General features: G+C 41.7%; 1 protein-coding gene across 6 annotated transcripts in view; it reads right to left on the bottom strand.

Annotated features, from left to right (window-relative positions):
* The window catches only part of NCOA7 (nuclear receptor coactivator 7), a 160,333-nt gene extending 133,884 nt beyond the window's left edge, over positions 1-26,449 (bottom strand). For 3 of the 6 annotated variants that reach the window (XM_059400654.1, XM_059400660.1, XM_059400662.1), the window contains exon 1: positions 17,627-17,715. The gene's annotated coding sequence lies outside the window, so the exon portion shown is untranslated. Of the gene's footprint in view, positions 1-17,626; positions 17,721-18,332; positions 18,526-26,360 lie in introns of those variants that run through there. The other 3 variants (XM_059400659.1, XM_059400657.1, XM_059400655.1) reach the window with 3 other exon arrangements.
* Between the last annotated feature and the right edge of the window lie 231 nt (positions 26,450-26,680).

The following is a 26,680-nucleotide window of genomic DNA, read 5'->3' as shown; positions in this document are numbered from 1 at the left end:
CATTGCAGAGCACAGAGGGAAGCAACTCACTGCTAAGAAGGGAAGGAGAGTCAAGGAACCTCCGCAGACGAAGCCAGGGCTGGGCTATGAAGGAGCAGAGCTGGGCTATGAAGGAGGAGCAAGGAAGCCCTAGTGAGGCTCGGCTCACTAGGCAGACGGAGGCCGGGTGAGCCAGGTCGGGGACTGTGCGGTCCCAGAGAATCCGGAGTGGTCTGGGGTGGCTGGAGTGCAGGGCTGGTGGAGGGGAGGAAGTTCAGGGAATGGTGGCTTACTCAAATTACATTGACCTAATTTCCCTCTTGGACATAGCTATTATTCTCATACATTAAGGAAATGGAAGTAAAATACAATGTAACTGTACTTCAAGGCATTTGGTAAGTTTCTCTTGATCTGCTTGTGGATAAGATGGAGAAATGTGGGCTGGACATGGGTGGATGCTTCGATGATTACATGGATAAAGAAAAGCACTGAACCCCTGTACGAAGAGGTTTGAGCTGACCAACTGACTGACCTAACCCAGAGCCCGGAGCTGACCTCCATCTTCAGCCTGGAGGGAGGACGCTAATAGCTTAATGCAGTATTTGTTCATCAGTAAATTTACCACCAACTTGAATGACAACAGGGACCTCCTTATTAGACTTTTGGAAGAGGGATCAGTAACATCCCAGATAACAGCATTTGGATTCAGACAGATGTCAGCTGTCTGTAGGAAGGTGGAATTCACCCCATATGAACCTGAGGTTGTACATCTGGGTGAGGAGCTAAGGAATGAGAGAGCCGGCTCAGCAGTAGCACAGCGAGTATGACCTGCCCTCTTAGGTGACGGTAAACTCCATGTACTCAGTAGTGACATTCCACCGACCTGCCTTCCAAAAACGGAGGCAAACAACAAAAAAAAAGGCAAACAAATAAAACCTCTTAATCAACCCAGAATAAAGAAGAATATGTGTGTGCCACTCTTCTTGAGGATTAGAATATATCACGATGACTGCATTTCACTCTACTCTTCCACTATAGGAGAACTAGAAGGCAAGTGGAGCAACCAGGGTGGTTAAGTGACATGAAACTAAGCTGCAAGACTAAGAGTCAAAGGAGCTGGTCAGGGTTTGCCTACAAAGAGTTGGAGTGAATTGACATCTATATTCAAATGTCTGAAAGATCCTACCTGGTCATGGATTTAGGCTTGTACCAGTACACCTCTGAGGGGGAATACCTGGGACCAGGCATTAGATTGTAGGGAGAGGGGGTTTTGGTTCAACGTAAGGAAGAACTGGTTTACAGACAGACGCAAACAGCCACCTCAGGATAGGGCGGCTTCTTCATCTCCAAAAGTGACTGAGCTATAGATGCACAGTTCTCTACCTTATCAAAATCAACACCCCTCCTCTAAATAAATAGGTATTTCACAATATGCCCATTACGATATTGAAATGAAGTTCATAGCTAATATAACCTACTTATACACCAAATTTTACGAAAGCAATACAATGCCCCCAAGGAAAGTCATTTATAACAGCTATTTCAATAAGCAAATTCTTGGGCACTCAATCACTGAAAGACATAATGAAATACTCAGACACTTACACCTGTTTCTATAGGGCAAGTTTAGCTATAGGAGAGGTGGGATCAGAAACGATTTCATTACAAATGAGAAGTACAAGCGAACGAAAAAGCTGAGGTGAGGGGCGCCTGGGTGGCTCGGTCATTAAGTGTCTGCCTTCAACTTGGGTCATGATCCCAGGGTTCTGGGATCAAGCGCTGTGTTGGGCTCGTTGCTCAGTGGGAAACCTGCTTCTCCCTCTCCCACTCCCCCTGCTTGTGTTCCTTCTCACGATGTGTATCTCTCTGTTAAATAAATAAATAAAATCTTAAAGACCAAAAACCCAAGATGAGGGGGGAGAGGGAGAGTGGGTATTGGGGGGGTTGGGGTACAGAGAACATCAGAATAAGAACTAGTGCTATAGGGCGCCTGGGTGGCTCAGTGGGTTAAGCCGCTGCCTTCAGCTCAGGTCATGATCTCAGGGTCCTGGGATCGAGTCCCGCATCGGGCTCTCTGCTCGGCGGGGAGCCTGCTTCCTCCTCTCTCTCTCTCTGCCTGCCTCTCTGCCTACTTGTGATCTCTCTGTCAAATAAATAAGTAAAATCTTAAAAAAAAAAAAAAAAAGAACTAGTGCTATGAAGAAGAACTGGGTATTTCTAAACATGGTAACTTAAAGCTATTCTCTTTTCTTGAGAATGTCCCAATAAACAGTCACATGGGTCCTACAGAAGATATAAAACACCTGAGTGTAAGAGACAATTCCCTGTTGCCTAGAACTGCCCCGCTCATTACAGAGCATTTGACAGGACACTTCTGCCTCCCCCTCAACTAAACGCCAGTAGTGCCCCGCCCCCTCAGATAACCGTGGGAAACAAACTGCATCCAGGTCAGGGGAAGAAGGGGTGCTGCGGGGCAGGGGGAGGGGGGGGGGAGATGGATACTAAACTCATGGAAAGCTACTATTACAGAGGAAAGTGAAGGTCTGTAGGGAAATGAATACTTAAATTTTTAAATTAAAAATGTTTAACTTCAAAAATTACTTCCTAGCTGAGATTTTAGAAACTCCGCACGAGAAGTTCTCTGTTTCCAAGATGCTCATGCTTCATCTGACCTCTCTGACCCACTCTATCAGGGCACTGCAGCACCACTGAACAGGACGAGCCTGGTTAACATCCAGACTCCGGCGGCTCTGAAGTACGTAACTTTGGGCAATTTACTTAGTTTTTCTGGTCCTCGACGTCCTTATCTGCAAAGGTCTATTATAAGAGACTAAATGTGTCCCAAAGGTGTCTATTAGAGTCTAGTGCTCCATGGAACAGAAAACTCTATCCAGCGAGCCCAAATGTTCAAATATTCACAAACACCACCAGAAGAGCTAGATTCAAATTTGTCCCAAACAGAACAATTGTATAGGAAACTAACTGAAGCAAGGCAGCTCCGGCAACCATAAAGATGACACCAATTGCAAAAGTTAAACATTTACTGAACATTAACCACAGGCAGCAAGGTTTTTTGTTCAATGCAGTTACACTGTTTAATCTTTAGGAGTGTATGAGAGTTAATGTTCTTAATCCTTTCCAGATAAAGAATCTGAAGTTCAGAAAGGTTAAAGAACTTAATCAAGGTCAAACAGCCACAGAGTGAGAGCCAGAATAATGAGCTTTACCGGATTCCAAAGGCAAACCCACCAGTAATAGCCTCTAATGCTAGGCTAGATCTCTACACAGACTTTTTGCTTTAGCTGCCTGGTTCTTCCTGCACTTACCCACCAGTAAAAAGAACAAGAGTGTGAACACCCAGCTTTCTGGCCAGTTGTCTTTTAGGATGTAAATCCTGAGCTGTGTTCACGCTAGTCACTACTGTTCATTAATAAAAGCACTGCAGTGAACATGTCTATGCATTCAATAAATATTTACTACACCGAATTAGACTTAAAGAGCTAACTGGAAAGCACACTCCCTTAATTCACTAAACTAAATGGATTACCTCTTAAGTCTTAAGGACAGAAGTAATGACATAACTTTGAATAAGAAATATTTCTTAGGGGATGCCTGGGTGGCTCAGTTGGTTGGACGACTGCCTTCGGCTCAGGTCATGATCCCGGAGTCCCGAGTTCGAGTCCCGCATCGGGCTGCCGGCTCCAGGGGGGTCCGCTTCTCCCTCTGACCTTCTCCTCACTCATGCTCTCTCTCCCTGTCTCTCTCAAATAAATAAATAAAATCTTTAAAAAAAAAAAAAAAGAAATATTTCTTAGCAGTTGATCTTTCATTTGGTTCTGTTATGAAATGTAATCTTCTGCCGATCCAATTATTTTTCCACTGAAAGTTAGTAAAGACAGAGAATCATAAAGTGGAATTTAGTAAAGACAGAGAATCAGAAAGTAGAAGTTATTCTTTTTTAAAATAACATTTCTAGGTGCCTCCTTAGCACAGTAGGTAGCACGTCAGTCTCATATAATAACATTTCTTTACTGATTTTTTAAAAGATTTTATTTATTAATTTGACAGAGAGTGAGAACAGGAACACAAGCAGGGGAAGGGGGAGAGGGAGAAGCATGCTCCCCCACCCCACCCCAGCAGTAAGCCCAATGAAGGGCTTGATCCCAGGACCCTGGTTATCATGACCTAAGTCGAAAGTAGATGCTTAACAGAGCCACCCAAACGCCCCTCTTTAAGTTACAAGAGTCCTTTTTTCCTAGGGACTGAAATCATAGGTCCTTTCTAAAACTAAAAACCGTGATTCTATAAAAATTCTATGAGAGGCTTTTAATGTACTTCATGCATTCTATCAATACATAGGAGTTCTATTTTGCACAGTTTCTACCAGTGCACGAAGACAGATTAGAGAAAAATATGCAGAAAGTCATATAGAAAGTTACTAGAGGCAATGAAAACAGAACAGAGTCTACTCTGCCAAACCCATTTCTTACACACAGAGAAAACTTCCTCTTTCTCACCATCAATCACTATTTATTGGGCATCTGCTACATGCATATGATTGTCTTTCTCAAGAGTGGGGGAAAATCTGCTGCCTGCGTCATCCACAGAAGTGGTTTCTGGGGGCATCCCTACTGCTCTAGCACTGCCAGATCCCCCAGATGATCTCAAAGACGAATCTAAATGTGGTAGACACCACAGAGCATCAAGAAAGGAACAGGTGACATGGGAACAAAAATTCATCCTCAATTACTCTTGGACTTCCTTTCAATATTATCAGACCCATTGCTAAAATCCTTGGAACTTGGGCCTTTCGGGGGGTTTTTGGTTTTGTTTTTTGTTTTTTTTCCAGACCTCTTCTGGACTTGGCCCCAAAGGAATAAGCTCCACACTCTTGTGGCGTCTCTCTACTGGTACAGAACCAAAGTTCGTTCCCCAAGGCCTTGCAGAGAATAGTTGCCAACTTGAATCACTGGCAAATGTTGTCACTACTGTAGGGGCTGTGGTCTTCCATGCCCCAGCTCCTTTGATTTTAGGACAGAAATCACTGTGAGCTGTGGTTACTACTACTCATTTATTGCTGTTATTATTAGCAATTATGTGGAAGGTGCCTATTTGCTAGATCTGAAGTAGAGGGAACTGATGCAAACAAAACCAGTAAAATTTAACAGATAAAAGATGTCATAAGTGGAATGCCTTTACAAAGAACATACAGTTTATGGGCTTCAAACACTAGTTTTCGACAATTCGATTTGAGCATCTTTTGAACTATCAAAAGACATACAAGTTCACTCTACCAGGTAAACTATTTCACTACAGAAAGGGTGGCACACTTCTTCATTCTCTTATGGATAGTATCTGCAGTTGAATGCATTTTCAAAATACACCAGCATATGCACATACTTGTAAAAATGCAAACTAAAAAACAATTGAATTATTACTCTTCTTAATGTACTTTCAGTATATTTATTTCCTTGGAGATTAAGGAGGCAATAAATAATTTATATTTACTTCAAAACAGTGCTTTGTCACATATATATATGTAATCTCTTAATTCAGTAAGCATTTACCAAAAACTTCTTTTATTCCTGTACAGCTGTACCATTTATCTAAAACTTATGAATACAAAAAAGGACTCAATAGACACTAAGAACTTTGATTTTTTTTTTTTTAAGATTTTATCTATTCACTTGACAAAGAGAGAGATCACAAGTAGGCAGAGACCAGGCAGAGAGAGAGGGGGAAGCAGGCTCCCCGCTGAGCAGAGAGCCTGATTCGGGGCTCGATCCCAGGATCCTGAGATCATGACCCAAGCCGAAGGCAGAGAGACCTAATCCACTGAGCCACCCAGGCGCCCAAAACTTTGATTTTTTTGACGAGACAAAATTAACATAAATAAAACAATCAGACAAAAATAGGTATGATAAAAATTAATGACTGGTAAACTGTGTTTACGCACAGAGAAGCATTAGTGGAAAGAAAAGGGCCAGGTCACATGCGCCAGTGTTCTTAGGAAAGGTGCCTGAAGTAGGACCACATTGAAAACCACCATTCATGGTTCTATTTCAACGGTGCTACAAGAATAACAATCATATCTGTAAACCAGAAACAGTTTTACCCTTAATGAAAATGTTCCCCATCAGAGCATGCTCAAGAGGACCGTGAGTCTATCTACCGGCTTCCGCCGCTGACGTCTCAAAGACGACGGAGAGGGTCACGTGGTGCTTTGGTCAGTATAATCGAAAATGCGCTGAATACACAAGTATGGTTTCAGGAAGAAGGCATAATGAAAAGTGTCTAAGGGGCAGGAAATCTCCCCAACATGAAATTAAATCAGTTTTGTGAAGTACCATGACCTCTACTTGGAAGAAAAAAAAAATGTATGTGGCTTCAACTATAATTTTCCAAGAGACTGGGTTAAGAAACCAAGTCTGTGGCTTAATACATTTTCTTCTGAAGGTTTATTAAGTTGCTTCACATAAAAGTTCTTGTAGAATTCACAAGGAAAATTGCCCTCTAGCAGACTGGACTGTTGTTCTCAATGATCCACCTGCTCCCTGTGAGAAAAATATACATCCACACTCTCCGCTATGCCACCTTGTGGTGCTCTGCACGACTATGCAGACGGTGCATCTCCACCCACCTGGCCAAGTGGCTTGTTTTTACTAACAGACTGAGAGCTAACACTGTACCTAATTCAACTTGAGGCTCTAACAGGCTTGGCAAAGGTCTGCTCTCCTTCAGAAGGAAATGCTCCAGGTACCAATTTTCCCTTCTTCAGCCCCTTCAAGATGTGTGGAACAGAGCTGCACTCCTACCTTACTTTGGAGGCCAGCTCACCCCTGCCAAACCCAACCGAGAGCAGGCAAGCCACAGTCAGTCTGCCGATTTATGAACGTGAAATAAATAATTGTGGTTCTAAGCCACTAAGATTTGGAAGCTGTTATGCAGCGTTATCACAACAGAAAACCCAAAACATCCTTAGAAATATCCTGATCCGCAAATTACTTTGTGGATTTTTACCAGGAAGACCAAAGCCACATAGTTAGTACATACTACTGTCTAGAAGAACTCTACCAAGGCGTGGAATACCAAAGCCCAGAGACAGAAGCAGCCAATTAACACAAATAGCCAGGAAAGCTTCCCCTCCTTGCAGTTGTCATTCACCAATGAGTGTGGCTATTGAAGTCAAGCCGTAAGAAGGCATCATCTGACACCAAGGGTAACTTCTGCACATCTTGGTATATATACCTATAGACTTTGATATTACTTTTTGTTATGAGGTGAACTGTGTTACCCCGCCCCCCAAAACGTTTAAGTTGTAGCCACAGTACCACATAACATGACCTTATTTGGAAAAGGGGTACCTGCAGATACAATTAGTTAAGATGAAGTCATACTGGAGTATGGTGGGCCTCTAATCCAGTAAGACTGGTGTCCTTCTTAAGAAGGCGGCCATAAAGTGGCACCTGGGTGGCTCAGTGGATTAAAGCCTCTACCTTCGGCTCAGGTCATGATCCCAGGGTCCTGAGATAGAGCCCCGCATCGGGCTCTCTGCTCAGCAGGGAGCTTGCTTCCTCCTCTCTCTCTCTGCCTGCTTCTCTGCCTACTTGTGATCTCTGTCAAATAAATAAATAAAATCTTAAAAAAAAAAAAAAAAAAAAGAAGAAGAAGATGGCCATATGAAGCCAGAGATACACAGGGAGAACACCAGGGGACAAAAGAACCAGAGATTAGGGTGATGCAGTTGCAAGCCAAGGATGTCAAGGACAGCCAGCAAATCTCCAGAAGCCAGAAGAGGCAAGGGAGGATTTCTCTGAAGTTTCACTGAGGTCATGTCTCCACCAACACCTGGATTTTAGACTGTCTCCAGAAACACAACACAATGAATCTCTCTTGTTTTCAGCTACCCAGTTTGGGCTGCATTGTCAGGGCAGTCCTAAGAAACTAACTCACTTATTTTAAATTGTATACACTAGCCCTGTTCCAAAAGAATACTGCATGGAAAATGCTACTTTCCCACCAGAGCTATTCTGCCACTTCCTCTTGTAACTTAAAGAAACGTGAGCAAGTAATTGAGAACACTGGTAAAATTTTTTGAGTATTAGACTAAAGGCCCCCACCCCCAGTTAATTAACATTTGTACCTAGGAGATAACTTAAGCATAGCTTATTTGAATAGGGGGACAAAGAACTGACCTGATTATCAAGGAAAACACTTAACATAAAAAGGGTTTTGAAATATCCTGAGAATGCTGCATCCCCACGTTTTATGCTACTTTTATCATTCTTGGGCGATTTCAGTCTAACCACCTCATGCTGCCAGGTTTCCTGTGCTTACTTAGGCATATCTTAGTTAGAGCTTGTAATATTATATCTAACATATCTTATACCATTTTGGTTTTGTTGTTGTTAAAGATTTTATTTACTTATTTATTCATGAGGGATAGGGGGCGGGGAAATGGAGAAGCAGACTCCCTGCAGAGCAGGGAAGAGGGGGATCAGGACCAGAGCTGAAGGCAGATGCCTAACCAACTGAGCCACCCAGGTCCCCATCTTGTAAGGCTTTCTAACTGATTGCTCATGATGCCCCATGCTAATCATGGTGTTCTCTGCAATTGAGCTCTTTAGTTTTTAGGCTTTAAGAATGAAAATCTATTATCAAAACTTCAGGTAAATATTTATAAGACTCAGAGAACCAAATGAGGTAACATTCTGATTTTGAAAAGAAAGTAAGGAGAAGATTGGACAAAGGAAAGATGGAACAGAAAACTCATAAATCATGTCTTAAGAACACTGTCAACCCAACAACACCCAATCTTCCTGTGTCCCATGTGCATATATGTGACTAACACTGCTAGAAAACTTAAAGCCACAGAGTAATATAAAACACAGTCCTATCAGCTTACTGTAAGAACAACTAAGCCATAAAGCAGCAAATGTTTAATTTGTGGTACAAAGAGTTAAGTGACAAAATAACTAAAATTAGGAGTAGAGTAGATGTCCTGGGAAGTGTTCATGGAATTAAGCATCAACATTATGCAGAATGTTGGGTTTAAAGGAAGAAATGAGCAAGGAAATGTCAGATAAAGGGGGCAGTCAAAAAGCAAGTGTGTGAAAGGGGTACTGGGGCGCCAAGTTCATTCAGGTGGGCAGTGGGAGATAGGGAGGAGTGCCTGCAATGTGGAGACAATACACAACCTGAGCTGCATTTTCTTGCTTAAGCTTCCATGAGAAAGCCGCCACCACCAGAATGTCATCAATCATTTTATTTGGTCTACTTATTCTTGAAGAACTAGCCTTGGGGCTAATCTATACCCAAAACAAGCAAGCGACATGCAAGAAAATATGAAGCAGATGGCACGTGGGTGAAAATGTTGGGGAAGTGAAATATTAGTAGCTTTGAAAGGAGGAAGAGAAAGTAAAATATGTCAAAATGAATATGCATTTGGTAAAGAAAAGTTGAGAATATAAGAATTCTAGGACACCTTAATTTTAGTAGTTTCTAACAAGTATCATTATAATATATATGGATAATACAAATGTGAAAAATAGAAATTGCCTATGATCCCATCAGTGAGGAAAAAGCTCTACTATTTTGTCACTTTCCTGTCTTTTCTTCCACGCAGGTGCATTTTAAAATCAAATTAGGATCCTTTTGTGCATATGTTTTGGTAAACTATATACTATCACTTAAAAAATGACTCCACTGTTGGATTTGTCTCAAATTCTCCAACTATCGCCCTTGATTATAATTACTGCAGTTGCTTACTCTGTGACAGGACTTAACATATATTAATCCATCTAATTCTCAATACCATGTGGGAGGTACATGATATTCTCTTCATTTTATAGATGAGAAAATCAAGGAGAAATTAACTTGCCTAAGTTCACATAGCTGGTAAATGGTGGGAGAGGGTTCCAAGCCAGAAAACTCGCTCCTGTATCCCTCCTCATAACCCCTGACCATTCCACATGCCCCCTCCCCACAACCCCCCAGACACTATGCTGATTGCTGAAATTGGTGTCTGCTGAAATTGAGCCTCATTCCTGATTCGCTTAGGATGTACTCTTAGAACCACTGGTGCCAAAAAATTTAACTAGCTGAACTGTTCTCAATCTATTGCTTTAATCTAGTCTTTCTGTGGTATTACAATATCTTGCTTACAATTATCATTATGGTAAACTTTTTTTTTTAAGATTTTATTTATTTATTTGACAGAGAGAGAGATCACAAATAGGCACAGAGACAGACAGAAGAGAGATGAGGAGAAGCAGGCTCCCTGCTGAGCAGAGAACCCAATGCAGGACTCGATCCCAGGACCCTGGGATCATGACCTGAGCTGAAGGCAGAGGCTTAACCCACTGAGCCACCCAGGCGCCCCTGAACTGTTCTCAATCTAAAGTATACCAACAGACCCTCTCACCATTCATGAGAAAGGACTATGACCCAACCTCAACTTTGCCAGCACCGTTATGGACTTTTAAAATCTAATTTCAACCTGCATTTCTTTGGGGCAATGAAGTTGAATATGTTTTCCTGTCTTGGCTATTTGCAGTTACTGTTTTCTGAATTTGCTCTTCCTGCTATAGACTATGTCCCCCACCCCCAAATTCATACATTGGAAACCTAATGCCCAGGTAATAGTATTAGGTGGGGCCCTTGGGATATGATTAGGTCATGGGGTCAGACCAGCCCCCTCATCAGCGGGATCAGTGCCCTCATAAAACAGGTCCTGGAAAGACCCCTAGCTCCCTCCACCGTGTAAGAATACGAGGAGATGTCAGCAGTCCACAAGCTGGGAGAGAGGTCTTGCCACATGTGGCTCGACCATGCTGACACCCTGATCTCCAACGTCCAAGTCTCCAGAACTGTAAGCAATAAATGTTGCCACGTATAAGCCTTCCAGCGTATGGTATTTTGTTACAGCAGCCTGAATGGACTAAAACAATTCCTTACTAGAATACTCTTTAAAGAGTTAAGGTGTTTTAAATTGAAACTACTTGCAAAGTGTTACGATTTGAGATATCAGAGAGCTGCTCACAAGCTGTTTCAGTGGGACCCAAAAGAGAGGCAGTATGTTGAGGGAATCACCAGGACCTTGGGAGAAGGGCTCAGTTTTAACTCCCACAACTGAGCAGGCCCTCCCAACATACTAATGGCACAAAACTGCTTTAATATCATCATACAGCAGGGACTGTTCTTATCCAACGGCTAGAATACTCTTTACTACCCCTCAGGACACCCTAGGATCAACATGCCTGAGGAAACAAATCAGTAAATCTGATGTTCGCTTAGTGAGGTCAAATTTCAGCAGGAAAATGAAAGAACTTGAAGGATCTCAAACCTACAAAGTCATCTCGTGCATTTTTCCTACTCTACAAGGCATACCTGATTAATGACCAGAATCATCCACCAGTCAAGATTCCACATGAACAGTGCTGAACAAACACTATTATAGTCCTACTCTCTAAATCCTCTGTTAATCAGTCAACAGCGAACAACCTCGTGCCAGGCACATTGCAATAAAACTGAGCACACAGGACACCCTGATTACTTGGCTTGGAATTAAAAATACCTCATTCGCATGTATAGGAGTCACTTCTTAGGATAGACCATTCTCTCCAGATGGTTCATGTCATCTGTCAGGGTCAATGTTTAATGGCACCCTATTTGGAAGTTTTTGCCACTCTGTGTACCAACTGCAGAGGGAAACCCGAGGGCAGAGGCATCAAAGACGCTCTCCGAGATGAGGGCCATAATAAATACGAACGTTATTTCGAATGAGTGTTAACACAACATTTGAGAGAGAATTAGAGAAGGCAGGATGCTAGAGAAAATGATGCAGGCATGTATTCTACTGGGGGACTGGGGGAAAGAGTAGAAGAGGGATGAATGGTTAAATAAAAGCTTCAACCTGGGTGTTCTGGTTTTTTTTTTTTTTTTTTTTTAAATCAATCTTAGCATGTTATTCAAAATCAGAGTTAATTTCTACTAGAAAAGCAATTTCGTTGTATATGAGAAATGCCTATTCCCAGTATGGAAACTGATTTGGGGCACTAAATTACACGGGATAGTCTCCGTGAGTTTATGGAGTGTCAACTAAAAATGGCCCCTAGAGAAGACACCAGACCTGGGTGTGACTCGCTAAGGAAAACGGGAGCACAAAGAATTCCAAGCAGAGGGAAGAGCATGGAGAAGGAAAATCGTATGCTATGCATGTTCCAGAAGTGACAAGCAGTTTTGTATGACAGCAGAGATTCTTAACTTGCGATCCATACACAAGGACGTGCAGGCAAAATGGTGTGTGGTGTGTGATGGGACCGTGAACTTTTATCAGATTTTTATCAAGGGTCCATAATTTGGGGCAGGGGTAATGGGGCAGTGAAGAAAAATGCGGGTCAAGGGCATGACAGGGAGGTACAGGGGGCAACAGATGAATTCCTCAGAGCCCCAGAGACCGCTAAGATCTCCAGCAGACTCCTTCCCGTGTAGGATGGTCCTCAGAGGAAAGCTGAGAAGGCAGGCTGGCTGCAAAGTGGAGAGCTGAGATGTGGCAGAAAGTAAAATGCAGGCAACAGTCCAAAGCATCTGAGGAACCAAACAAGGGCAGTGGGAATGGAGAGAAGGGACTTCGAGAAATAGTAGGGAGATGTAACAAACCGGCCGAATATTCCTATTTGCTTGTGTATACATCAAATGTCACCGGAGGATTCCCACTTGAGAGACTGCACTGGTCACCAGTGGATAATGGAAGCACGTAACTGGGGCAAGAGGACGACAGAGTCCTTTTATTATATACCCATTTGCACCTTCTGAATCACGTGAAGGTATTAAGTGCCACAAAAATAAATTTTGAAAAAGACATAGAGGTTATTGAAAAATGCTTCTGTGTAAAAATCTGCCACATCTCTCTTTGAAGGATGCTAAGGTTTCACATTCCCTTTTGAATTCAGATTACTTTTCCCCAAAGTCTCCTGTACCACACCCATGAGTGAACCTTAAGAAGCGCCAATCTCTCTTTTGATCTGGGTGATTCTGTTATCAAACAGCACTTGGTATCATATAAATGTAAATACCTGGTTACATTCAGCCAACTTAACAGGTAGCTATCAAAATACCAGAATGAAGAAATTTTAGTCAATTAACTAAACTATTAACAATTAACTAACAACTATTTTATGGTAAATAAATGAGACACAAGAATCTATAAATCTGATTCATTAAAACAGAGATGAATCAAATAAATAACTGATACGAAAGAGGTCAGATTTGAGGTTTGGTGTGGTGAGTGTTAAGCAAGTTTAGGCTAACGCCCGGGGCTAAAAATGACTTTAATTAAGTTATATGGAATGAATCTCCTGTTCGGCCTAACAAGCCACATAAGATAGATTCCAGAAATAACTGACTTAAACTTAATGATTTGAGCAATTTTTAAATTGGTGGTAAGTGGATATAATTTAATATTACAAAATAAATGGAATTTAATTTTGCAAAACTATGGAACATTGTTTTCCATTCAGCTATCTAAGTTCAAACACACGTGAGTGGAACTTAGTTTTGTGAAACTAAAGAACACTGTTTTCCATGTGGATATAGAACCTCAAATATACTAAACTTCAACATTTATTCAAAACACATTGAATGGAATTGATTAAACTTGCTAATCAAAAACATGTGTCTAGAGATCAATTCTGCAAATGTTTTCATTTGGTTTTATGTATTATGTTTTGCCTTGTTTCACAAAGGATATGAGTCAGCTTTAAATAATAAATTCAATATAGTGGAAAAATAAAATTAGATAAAAATCAGAATAAAGAAAAACAAAGTAGAACAGAAGCTCAGTATCAAAGGTAAGTTAGAACATCAGTATTAGGTCATAGGTTTTTATAGGGTTATTAAAATCTAGTTGCAAATTTGATTCTGCATTTGCTAGTTGCCAAATCAGAAAGGGAAATATCATCAATTAGCTGATGCTAGATTTGCACTGTGAAAAAAAGGCACACCACATTTGTGCAGGTAAAGTAAAGCTTTTCTTTGACCTCTATCGCTAAACGGAACTTGCCTGGGTCTTCACACAAGAGCAAAAGGAACAATGATCTTGGTAACCACATCTCTTAAGTAACCTAACAGCAGGTTCCTTGTGACGCCTATTATTAGTAGAACCCTCCACATGTGCACAATTGGGCGTGGGGTGGGGTTACAAAAGATGCAAAACAAGGTCACCAATGTACTCATTTCTGAAAATTTCGCTAGACTCCCAGTCTAACATCTAGAACTGGAATGGAATGGGTGGAGCTTATGGCCTTTATTCCGCCAACATTCTAGAACCATCATTTCTCTCCATTAAGATTCAGATCAAATTTATGAGCTGACAACTGACATTCTCTGGCATGTGCAGAAATAAAGGCATTCTACGCCACTGTTCAGAAGAGATTAGTAGACAACAACTATTCTTCAACCACCACCTCTCCATATTTGAAATTCGAGGTCATACAAATTTTCCTTTCCATACTTTCTCTGCAATTATAACAATTCTGGTTTCAACATATGTAAATTGAGTGGATCCCACCAGATGTAAAGAACAACAACAAAAGTTATGGGCTGGTATTTTAAAAAAAAAAGGACAGTAAATAACATTTAGCAAAGAAGGGATAGAGGTTTTGGCAACAAACCTTAGGAAAGATACAGAAAGAGAGGAGAGACTATACCTGGTCTTAGAATTGCATTCCAGTGGCGCATATGGAGACAGGGTGTTGGGGGCTCACCCAACAGGGCCCTGAGAGTGAGTCATCCAATCACAGAGGCATTGAGCATTTGGATGAAGGACACACACAGAAAAATTCCTCTCCCATTCTGAGATTAAAAACTAGCTCTTACTTGACTGGTTTCAAGGCCAAGAGTGTCAGCACAGCCTAAGTACTCAATTTCTATTTGTCAAATGAACAAATGTTTATTATCTGCAACAAAGTAGAAAGAGTTTACTGTAACCACAGGGGAGGGCTCTTTTGAGATATTAAAGAACAAGTAAAACAATGTGAATTAACTACTCAATATTTTTTTTTAAGATTTTATTTATTTATTTGACACAGAAAGACACAGAGAGGGAACACAAGCAGGGGGAGTGGGAGAGGAAGAAGCAGGCTTCCCGCTGAACAGGAAGCCCAATGTGGGCCTCGATCACAGGACCCTGAAAGCATGACCTGAGCCAAAGGCAGACACCCAACGACTCAGCCACCCAGGCGCCCACTGCTCAATATTCTTGATCACAAATGTAAGATGTATAAAATGTAACTCTCTTTATTTGGGGGAGCACTTTTGCTGCACTTTAATAAACTGTAATGTTTTCCATATGTTCCCTCCCACTGTTGGTTCCCCCAATCTTACCACCTTTTACATAAAAGTGTGATCTCCTCACCATGTAGGAAAGGCCTAAGTACGATGGAGAAACAATAATAATAAACTATGGCTTGCTGTCCTTTTATGAAAATAATTCTTTGGGGTAATATATAGTGAGGATAGTGGCAAGGTATTAAAATGACAAAAAGGGACACCTGGCTGGCTCAGCCTATGGAGAATGCAACACTTGATCTTGGGGGGTGTGAATTCAAGCCCCATGTGGGGTGTAGAGATTACTTAAAAATAAATTCTTAAAAACCAGTAATAATAAAATGACCAAAAAGGTAAAGAAGGGAAGAGAATAAAAAGACTGGACCACTCCCATGTAACTGCGTTACACAAAGTTACTGGAGAAAGGTTAATACTGATTCATAAAGCTTACATAACAGGGAAATAAAAACAAAATCAAAACAGGAAATCTCACAGTGCAAAAATAAAGCAAATGAAAAATGATGCAGTGATCCTTGACCCTTCCAAGATAACATAGAAGTTAACAGCAAAAAGACACTGAATCTTCCAAAACCCTGATTTCCAAATTATGAAATGTGGAAGGCAGCTATGTTCATCACTGTACTACCAACGCATGCAAACTGGCAAATTTGGAAATTGATATGCTTATACACTAAGGAAAGCCTGCAGAGTTGAAAATATGTATCTATACCATACATTCTAAATCATTTAGGAACCACGGACACCCCTAATGCTTTACTTTTACTTTTACCTGTAATAAAATACATTATAAATAGATCATCTACAACTCAAGTCTAAACAGAATTAATATGTCACTTAGTAACCAAAACACTGTTACCTCTGGAATAATAGAATTTTCTTGTAAACATGAATTGTATTTTTGAAATTGTGTTTGAGAGTTTAATAGAAATATGTTTGATTACCAGACTAGAAAATCTGCAAGCTGAGACATGAAATACACTTCTATTAGGGGGTGAGGAGAATTACTTCATTTAATAACACAATTTTTTTTAAAAAAAGCATGTGGTCCGAAGAATGCCAAAATTCATATTTAAATGTAAAGACAATCTGACCCTTTCCAAAAACGGGCAATTTTTAAAAATCCAGTTAAACTTCAAGAGCCGCAGGACAAATACAGAGTAATCCTAAACTGTCTTTAGATGAAGCCTGGAACACAATTTATTCAACAAATAACTAATGAGCACCCAGCATGCATCAGACGCAGAGGATTACAGAACTGAACAAGATTCTGTCCTCCTGGAGATGACATTAGCTCATTTTCCAAAGCTCTAAACCTTAATACATTAATATAAAATTGGGAGTTCACAACGATCTACTTTCCAAAACTCTTAATCTTCTTGCTTAATATAAAATTAAATTTAAAAAAAAAAAAAGCGCGTGAAGAGATAATCTTGCCAAAGCCCTGACGTATGAACTTCACACCTGGGGGAAAAGAAAGAATTCATAAACCAGTTTCTCAAAAAAACTAACCGTAACACCTAGCTGGACGCTAGGCTGTGCCCAAGGCTGCCTCTGCTGGCCGCCTGGGTGCATCCTTCCAGCAGATTCTCAACTCCCGACACCTGTATCCAACTTGCCACTCTAAAAACACATCCCTCTAGGGAAAGCAGGAGGTTCCCGAGTAGGCATCACCAGAATACCCCAGCCTCACGTAGCTCCGGAAAAATCTTAACTTCTCGAAGGGCCTTCCCTAACTGGTACCAAACGTTGCCTGTAAGGGACTGAGCGATCACCAACTGTATACAGCACACAGCGGGTTCCGAAATGAACAAAAATCCCCGGCTACTTCTACGCGCTGCTAAAATAACGCTTTGCGTGGCTACACATTTAGCTAAAACAGGAAGAAAGCATCTGCTCATTCAGTCGAAACATTACGGTGACATATTTTTACCTGAGCAGCTGAAAATCCAACGGTACTCCTCCCTACCCCCCCCCCCGGCCCCCAAATAAACCACTAGCCCTCCGGTCCTCCCCACCCCCGCCCGCCGCACGCAGCCCACCGGGCCGGGAGGGAGCTGGGCGGGCGGGGAAAGGGTCAAGCTCTCCTTCGCCACCACTCGGCCTTCCGAGCTCCAGGAGAGGTTGTCAGGTTCACCGGGTCTGCGCCCAGCGCCATTAGCACACCTTCGAGCGCTCTCCCGAGCCTGGGCGGGAGGCAAGTTTGGTGGGTCCTGGCCCCGGGGCCCCCCGCCCGCCTCTCCCCAACGCCAGCATCAGCTGCGGCCGGCGGCTAGGGCTGGTCCCCGCCTCACCCACCTACCTACAGGGCGGGGGCGCCGACTCCTCGGGTCCGGGAGAAGGGGATCGGGCGCACGCATTTCTGGGAGCGGCGGCCTCTGCAGCTCGGCGCGGGGGAGCGCATCCTCTAGGGTGGGGGAAGGAGGGGTCGGGGGAGGTTCGTGCGGCTAGGAGGAGCAGGGGCGGGAGGGAGGAGCGCCGAGGCGCGCGCCCCCGGGGACCGGCGTCCGGAGCTGGTGGATTCGGGCGCCGCCAGGACTCCTCAGTCCTCTCCCCGAGCGCGGCACCTTGCCAACCCTGCAGCTGCGCCCGCGGTCAGGGCATCGGCCGCGACAGGCTCGCGGGCCCGGCCGGAGGCGGGGAACTGCGGGTGGCGCGACGCGGTGCAGACGCCCGCCTCTAGCTCCGCCCGGCCCGCGCCACGCTCTGCGCCCCTCCGCAGCGGCGGGGGCCAGGAAGCTCCGCGGCGGGGCTCGGCGGCTTGGGTTGCGGCATCCTCCCCGCCCCGGCCACCTCCGAGCTGGAAGGCTGAGTACCCCCGCCACCCCTCGGCTGCCGCAGCCTCCGCGGCCGGGACACAGCCCCGGCCCTGGCCGGGCGGCTCCGCCCCGGAGAGCTGCGCGCGCGGCCTCCGCAGGCCTCGGCCCATTGTGACGCGTCCGAGAGGGAGCTCGCTGCTACCCGGGCGGCCGGACGCGGGGCGGCGCAGTCTAGGAGGGTCGTCTTACCTCGCCCCGGGCCGCATCCCCTACAGCTGGCTCGCCACGACCACCACTCTTCGCGGAAAGTGAAGCTTTGAGAGCAGAGCTGGAGTTATAAAGCGTCTCTCCGAGTTTTAAAGCCTTGAGTTTCCGTCCAGCTTGGGGACCGCTGGCCACAATAAAGTCATCCTTCTGTCCTTTCCGGCTTTACGTTTCTCAAAGGGGCCCACCATCTCCCCCCCCCCTCCCGCTCCCGACCTGGTACAGCATCCCGGATGCTGCCAAATTGCAATCAGTACAGCAGTAGGGACGTAGCTATTGGATTTTCCAGGCCGAGTCTTGGCAGAGATCCTAGAGAGCCTTGGTTGGGAGGATTTGCATCAGCAACGGGGCAGTGCTGGTGAGCTTCCCATCCCTTCTTGGGAGCTCTTTGCTCTTTGGTCCCATGACCAGCACTGCAAGATGACTAGGAGGATTTGGCCTTGAGTTTTACCCTTACACATACGGGAAAAAAAGTCAAGGCAGAGTCTGCAGCTGGTCTGATAACACTGGTATGTCAGAGGCCATACACAAAGCACACTAGATAGTGGCCTCCTTTGGGTTGTTGATGCCGCTTACGGGCTTGGGCATTTCAGTTGCAAGTGGTCACGTTATACTGTCTTGCAAGGTATGGAATAATTGTCCAATTCTGAACTAAACATATATAAAATTGGACATCGGTTTATATCTTTAGGCAATTGCAGTAATTTGCAAATTATTTTCAAGGGAAAAATTAGACTCTTAAAATACAAAGAGCTGATTTTATTGAATCAAAAAGAACATTGTTTGAGATCTCCAGAGAAACTTAGCCATTCTCACACTTGTTTGATGAGTGCTTTTATGATGTTGAAATCTAACATTTTTTTTTTTTTAATGGCTAAGATAAGACATGTTCCGTAGGAGTACAATCTGATAAAATCGCTAAGTCTTCTTGAGAGGAGTTCCATGTGGAGCAGGGTAGAAGCTGAACTGCTTAGGAGTCAGGAAAACAGTGGCTCATGACTTCTCCACTTTGAGGACTCTGATAGCTACAGTTTATATTCAAAAGATACCTATTATTATTCATGATATTTCCTCCCAAATGCAGAATAACCCAATTATAGAAATATTCATGTATATATGTGATGCATAAGGACAGAATGAAGTCACTTCATGAGAATTTAGCAGTTGCTTACTCTAACATGTTTATAAAGAAGTCTGCCTTAGAATGCAGTTTATAGGACATTTGTAGAAATGTTCATTGAGTGGCAATTATTGACTATCCATCCTGGTATAATAGAGATTTCTGCTCCCCAGCTTAGACATAGAGAAAAATTACCCTTAAAGATTCATCACTAGGGTTCCTGGGTGGCTCAGTGGGTTAAAGCCTCTGCCTTCAGCTCAGGTCATGATCTCAGGGTCCTGGGATCGAGTCCGTATCGGGCTCTCTGCTTGGCAGGGAGCCTGCTTCCTCCTCTCTCTGCCTTCCTCTCTGCCTACTTCTGATCTGTCTCTGTCAAAGGAATAAATAAAATCTTTAAAAAAAAAAAAAAAAGATTCATCACTAGTTCCTTCTCATTAATTTAACGTTTATTGATTGGCCCAAGCCCTGTCCTTCTGGAGAGAGACACCAGAGGAAAAAAATAATAATTTCCTTATCCCCTAGTAGATATGTACTGTCCAACACTAGCCACATATGGCCACTTAAATTTAACTTAAAAATGTGTTTTTTCATTACACTAGCCACACTTCAAATGCTGAAGAGCTACACATGGCTAGGGACTACTCTTTTAGATAGAATAGATCATCTCCAGTATTATAAAAAAAATTATTCTGGGCAGTGCCACTCTAAATAGAAGGTAAAATTTTAATTGGGAGATAAGATGGAATACATAACATAATTTGAGAAATCTTAGTACACTAAAGATTGAACCTCAATAGAACATGTACTGTTTAAGAACATGGCAGTCTCTTAAGAATTCAGGCTCTGATCTCAGACTATAGCTCTACCTGTGCTGATGTAGAATATGTTGCTTAACCTCTGTTGCTTTATCTGTAAAAAGGAGATAATAGTATCAACTTTATAGGATGGATATAGAGATTAAATGAGGTAATCCATGAATGATGCTTAGACTTAGAATAGGACCAAGAAAAGTTAGCTATGACTCTTATACGTTATTATAGTAAAGGTTTTCTTTCTTAAAAGTTGTATCCTTTGGGTGCCTGAGTGGCTCAGTCAGTTTAGCTTCCGATTCTGGATTTCAGCTCAGGTCATGATCCCAAGGTTGTGAGATCAAGCCCTGCCACAGGCTCCAGGCTCAGTCCAGTCTGGGGAGGCTTTGAGAAACATCAACAAACAACAGCAACTGTCACTGCAAATATGTGCAGTATTTTTCTTATGTATGTATCTAAATATCATTTTGTAAGGAGAGGCGTGGAGGGATTGGGTAACTGGATGATGAACACTGGAGAGGGTATGTATTGTAATGAGCACTGGGTATTATATAAGACTGATGAATCACAGAGCTGTACCCCTGAAACAATACATTATTTGTTAATTAACTGAATTTAAATTTAAAAAGGAAAAACAAAAAAAAATAATTTTGTAATGAAGTGTGGCTAGTGTGTCTTTTTTTTCCCCCCAAGGGAGGGAGAGCATATGCCCACACTGAGGCATGGGGGTAGGAGTGGAGGGAGAGGGGAGAATCTTAAGCAGAATCCATGCTGAGGCCAAGGTGGGGGCTCAGTCTTATGACCCTGAGCACTTGACCTCAGTGAAATCAAGAGTCAGATAGAAGCTCAACCAACTGAGCTACCGATGTGCCCCTAGTGTGTCTGTTTTTTTTTTTTTTTTCTTAATAAACATATAATGTATTTTTATCCCCAGGGGTACAGGAGTGTGTCTGTTTTTTAAGCACAACACTCACTGGTTACCTTTCCTTGAACTGGAATTCCAGGAACATCAGCAAATACTGCTCTAATAGTTTGCCATAATGAAAGCCTCATTGGATAAGCAATGAGCTCTCAACCACTGAAAGAACTGAAACTCCTTTGGAGGTTTTCTCTTTCAAGGTATTGGAGAAAAGATTTGTGTATTGGGTGATGAGTTTAGTCTGCTGGCACCAAGAAAGTTCACTCTTAATGGTTAAACCTATCCCTCTCTTCCTAGCAGAGAAACATGTCCTTTCACATGCCTGACTTGAGCTGGTTGAGACACAGGAGTTCCAAAGGGAAGTAAATGCTAATGACATCTGTGGAAATGGACTGCTGTCTGGTCGCCTGTCAGCATGCAGAACGAAAGGCTGATTATTTATATCAAGCCCAACAAATTTGCTCTTTTTTTAAAGTCACAGTTCATTAAAAAAAATTATCTGCTCTTGGAGAGTTTCTGCCGCTTTATTTCTGCTGGAAAGTCTGTTCAGTAGCTTGAGAATTCATTACATGTTTTTTTACATTTTCTGGAAAACTTAGTCAAATAAGCTGGTACAAAGACACTGCAGCTAAGATATAATTTAAAATTCTGAAATGAACCCCTAAAAAGAACTGGTAGTTGTTGCCTTGGATTCATTAGATGAAAGAAATTTACAGTGCAATGAACTGAAAAGGGTTTTTTTCAAAGGACGTAACTATAGATTCACAATTGAAAAAAAAAATATATGGAAGTCCCAGGTTTCCCCTTGCCCCTCTCCCACAGCTCCAGTTGTCCCTCCATGGTAACATCTTGGGTAACTCCAGTACAACATCAAAATCAGAAAAATGACACAGGTACGATCTTTCAAGCTTATTTGCATTTCATCAGTTTTACATATTCTCTTTTGTGTTTGTGTGTCTTATGCAATTGTATCATCTGTACAGATTATCCCAATAAGACACAGGACTGCTCTAGTTCCACAAAGCTCTCGTGACCTGCTTCCTTACAATTGCATCCATCTTCCTCTCCACCACATCTCTGATTCCTGCAAATCACTCATCCCTTCTCATCTCTAAAATTTAAAAAACACTATATAAAAGGAATCATACTGTATGTAACTTTTTAGATTTTTTTTTCATAACTCCCTTGGGATCCACCCACGTTGTTATGTGGATTGATGGTTTGTTCCCTTTTTTGATACGTATTCCATGGTATGGATGTACCACAGTTTAACTGTTCACCCACTGAAGAATATTTTTGTGGTTTCCAGTTTGGGCTTATTATAAAAAAAAAGCTGCTATAAACATTTGTGGACAGACTTTGTGTAAACACGAGTTTTCATTTCTCTGGGATAAGTTCCCAAGAGCACAAGTGATGGGTCAGATGATAAGTGCATGTTTAGTTTTATAAGAAACTGCCAAATTATTTTCCAGAGTAGCTGTACCATTTTACATTCCCATCAGTAAAGTATGCATGATGAGTGGCACATTTTTAATCTATTAAATATATTTATTAAAGTATAGTCCTACATGTCTCTTAATATCCACTACTCTACTGTAATTCCTTATTTACTTGAACCCTACCAGACTGAACTTCAAGGTCAGGAATCCCATTTTGTTCATCTTGATGTCCTTCGTGCATAACATAGTCCGTGCCTAATACAGTCCCTGCCATATATTAGTGAATAAATATTTGTTTAATAAATGAACAAATTAATGAACAGAAGAATAGCCGAGTCAGACTGAAATCAAATTGAAAAATAAATTTGTCAATAAATTATAAGTGACTTTGAATGGGATACAATGATTTTTCTTCCAATATATAGCAACATTTTAAAATCAGAAATCGGCACTCTATAAGAAATTGGAGCAAATCTGTAAAAACTAAATGCCAAATTATGTTGGGCCAAGTTATTCATATTAGTACTTTGGTAAAAGAAGAAGATTGGAAATAATCTAAATGACTGATATGAACTGCTTTAATAAAATACCTAAATAGTGGAATATGATATATGATATATGATATATCAAAAGTAATGAGAAAAGTTTTTATGTAAAGAATGTCCCTCTTTTAAAAGATATTAATTTTAAGAAGTTAGAAAAAGTATGTAGAGTATGTCCCTCTTTGTGTAAAAATAAAACAAAGAGATTAAAAAAGAAAAGATATGCATAAAGACCTTAATTCTCTCTAAGCCAGTCTATAAACTACAGGGTGTGCCTGAACCGTCTTGGGACAGAAGGTAAAGTGCTCAAAAATATATCAAAAGAATACGGGAGCAAACTTAAAGGGACTCCTCTGGCCAAATTTGGGACAATTTAATTATTAAGAAAAATGACAGTGCTGGATTATAACACACTGAATAAAAACAGAAAAAGAATATATGAGTCCAGTCTGATATTTCAAAATTAGAGAATAAAAAGAGAAAGAAGAGAAAGGGAAGTTATTTACAAGAGAAAAATAAAATGAAAACACCATTTTGCAATTACCACAGTAATAATTGATTCAAGCAAAGATTGTCAGTGGGTGAAAGTTTACTGAGGAACAGAAGATTCATATATTCTCAAAGCATGGTGGGCACCTTAACCAAATGCTTGAATTTACTATATGTTTCCTACTGCTGCTGTAAAAAAATTAGCACAAACTCAATGGCTTAAAACAACACAAATGTATTATCCTACAATTCTATAATCCGGAAGTCTGGCATTGGGTCTTACTAGGATAAAATCTAGGTGTTGGGAGGGCTGTTTTCTTTCTGGAGGCTCAAGTGAAGAATCTGCTTCCTTGCCTTTTTCAGCTTCCAGAGGCCACCTGAATCCCTCGGCTCAAGGTCCTCTTCCCCTTCTTCAAAGCCAACAAAGGTAGGTTGAGTTTTCTTCAGACCACATCACTGGGACACTAACTCTCCTACCTCTCTCCTTCACTTATACGGACGCTTGTGATGATTTTGGACCCCCTCAGAGAATCCAGGATAACTTTCCTGTGTCTCAGAATCCTTAATTACATCTGCAAAGTTCCTATTGCCATGTAAAGTAACAGATTCATGTGTTCTAGAGATTAGGATGGGGGACATCCCTGTGGGGGCTATTATTCTGCCTACAACATTGACCATGATAGACAATATGATACATCAGCATTATGCCATTCTGACGTCATGTACTGAGAAGGACACATAATTTAAGGTTCTTTTCTTTTCAAAAGAGATATTTATCTGAATTGATAAATTCAGTTCTGAAAGAACTGTCTTTCACGATTCAAAAAGATCAATATTGTTAAGAAAAATTGGGAATTGTTTCAGAATTATTCCGGAATAATGGTTTCAGAATCTTAAAAGTCTAAGAAGTGTTATTTTGACAAGTGAAACATTAGTTTTTAACTGTATAATAAATAATAATATTGTATTACCTTTAAATTACCTAAATGTGATAATTGTATTCCTTGTCCTTAGGAAATACAGGATAAAGTATTTAAAAGTAAAGTATTACGATGCCTGCAACTAACCCCAAATGCTTCAGAAGAAAGATGAAGAGAAAGCGAATATAGCAAAAAATCAACAACTGGTGAATCTAGATCAGTACTGGAAAATAGAAATAAAATACAAGGCACATATATAAGTTTAAATAGTCTAATAGATACCTTAAAAAGTGAAGAGAACGTGAAATAAATTTTTATGATATTTTAGCCTGATATATTTCTTTAAAAAATTTTTTTATGTAGAGAGGGACAGAGAGAGAGCACCCACCTGAGCGGTGTGAGGGGCAAGAGGGAAAGGGAGAGAGAGAATCCCAAGCTGACTCAACGCCAAGTGTGGGTCAGGACAAGGGGCTCAATCTCATCACCCCGAGATCATGAACTCAATCAGCTGAAATCAAGAGTCCCCTCCCAACCGAACGAGCCACCCAGGTGCCCCAACCCGATATATTTCTAATTTAAAAACAATCAAAGTAAACACTATTGAGCTATTTTACTTTTCTTTCCTTCTATATTAAGGCTTAAAAAACAAGTAGGCAAGGGTGCCTGGGTGGCTTAGTGGATTAAGCTGCTGCCTTTGGCTGGGGTCATGATCTCAGGGTCCTGGGATCCAGCCCCGCATCTGGCTCTCTCCTCAGCAGGGAGCCTGCTTCCCTTCCTCTCTCTCTGCCTGCCTTTCTGCCTACTTGTGATCTCTGTCTGTCAAATAAATAAATAAATAATCTTAAAAAAAAAAAAAAACACCGAGTAGGCAGTCATCACCTATAGAACATTTAAGTTTGCGCTAGCTGCATTTCAATCCACAATAGTCACATGGGCTGGTCTTACTAAATTGGACAGCACAGGTTCAGATGAAGGGAATATGTGTGTTCATTGTCCTACACTTGCAATTTTCTGTAGGTTTGGAATTTTTCAAGATAAAAAGTTGGAAAAAAGAGAGATATTAGTTTGTGTATGCATAGACTTTCTAGGATACAGAAGAAACTTAACACTGGTTACCTCTGGGAAGAAGAAATTAGTGACTGGGGAATAGAGAGGGATGGTGGTGTTTATTGCACCTTTCTGTCCTTTTGAGCATATTGTGATTAAGCCTATTAAAACTTAAAATTATTCTAAAAAAATAATATTCACTTTGTCTTCCTGTTCAAAACCAGATTCTTTTCTACTAAGCTCTGATAACGAGCAATTCAGAGGAAAGAGCTCCACCTACTGAACCTGATTTCCTAAGAATTCCTTGATAGAGGAAAGTGTGTGTCCTATTTAAAATATAATTAAGTTTAGAAATTTGTTGTGATTTTTCTATCTTTATCAGCCCTTAAAAATCCGTTTAATCTTCCTGCTTGCATATTATTATTATTAAAGATTTTATCTATCTATTTATTTATTTATTTTTTTGACAGAGAGAGAGAGAGAGAGTGCAAGCAGGGGGAGCAGCAGGGAGAGGGAGAAGCAGGCTCCCCACTGACCAGGGAGCCTGACGCGGCGTTTGATCCCAGGACAAGGACATCATGACAAGCGGAGGACAGACGCTTAACGGACTGAGCCACCCAGCACCCCCCCCCTTCACATTATTAAACATTTTAGACAAATTTTATCAATAATCTAAACCATCTCAGGGTTGCCTGAAAACAAGAAACAATATTCAAACAGAGGCTCACCTAAATTCTACGATGGTGGATGACAGCGGGAACTCATCGTGGGGCCAGAGGTTGTGAGCAAGTTCATGGTGAATTGCTATCAGCTTTCCTTAAGCCTCCGTCCATCTTGCAGCGGAGCTGGGTCTCTGGGGTTACGTTTGTTCAACTGGAGCGGTTGGCACTTCAAAGTGGAGTTACAACCTGTTGCCTTCGGCTCCTGTGTCATGAGGGTTTCTGAATTGAGGCTGGGCCGTAAGGCTGGTTGTTTCTTGTTGTTGTTGTTGTTTTGTTTTGTTTTACTCCTCTGGTAATTGCATCATTTCCTGGCCGCGTCTCGCACA

The sequence above is a fragment of the Mustela nigripes genome, chromosome 5 (assembly GCF_022355385.1).
Source record: "Mustela nigripes isolate SB6536 chromosome 5, MUSNIG.SB6536, whole genome shotgun sequence".
Taxonomy (NCBI): domain Eukaryota; kingdom Metazoa; phylum Chordata; class Mammalia; order Carnivora; family Mustelidae; genus Mustela; species Mustela nigripes.
This window is presented reverse-complemented; position numbering and strand designations above follow the sequence as displayed.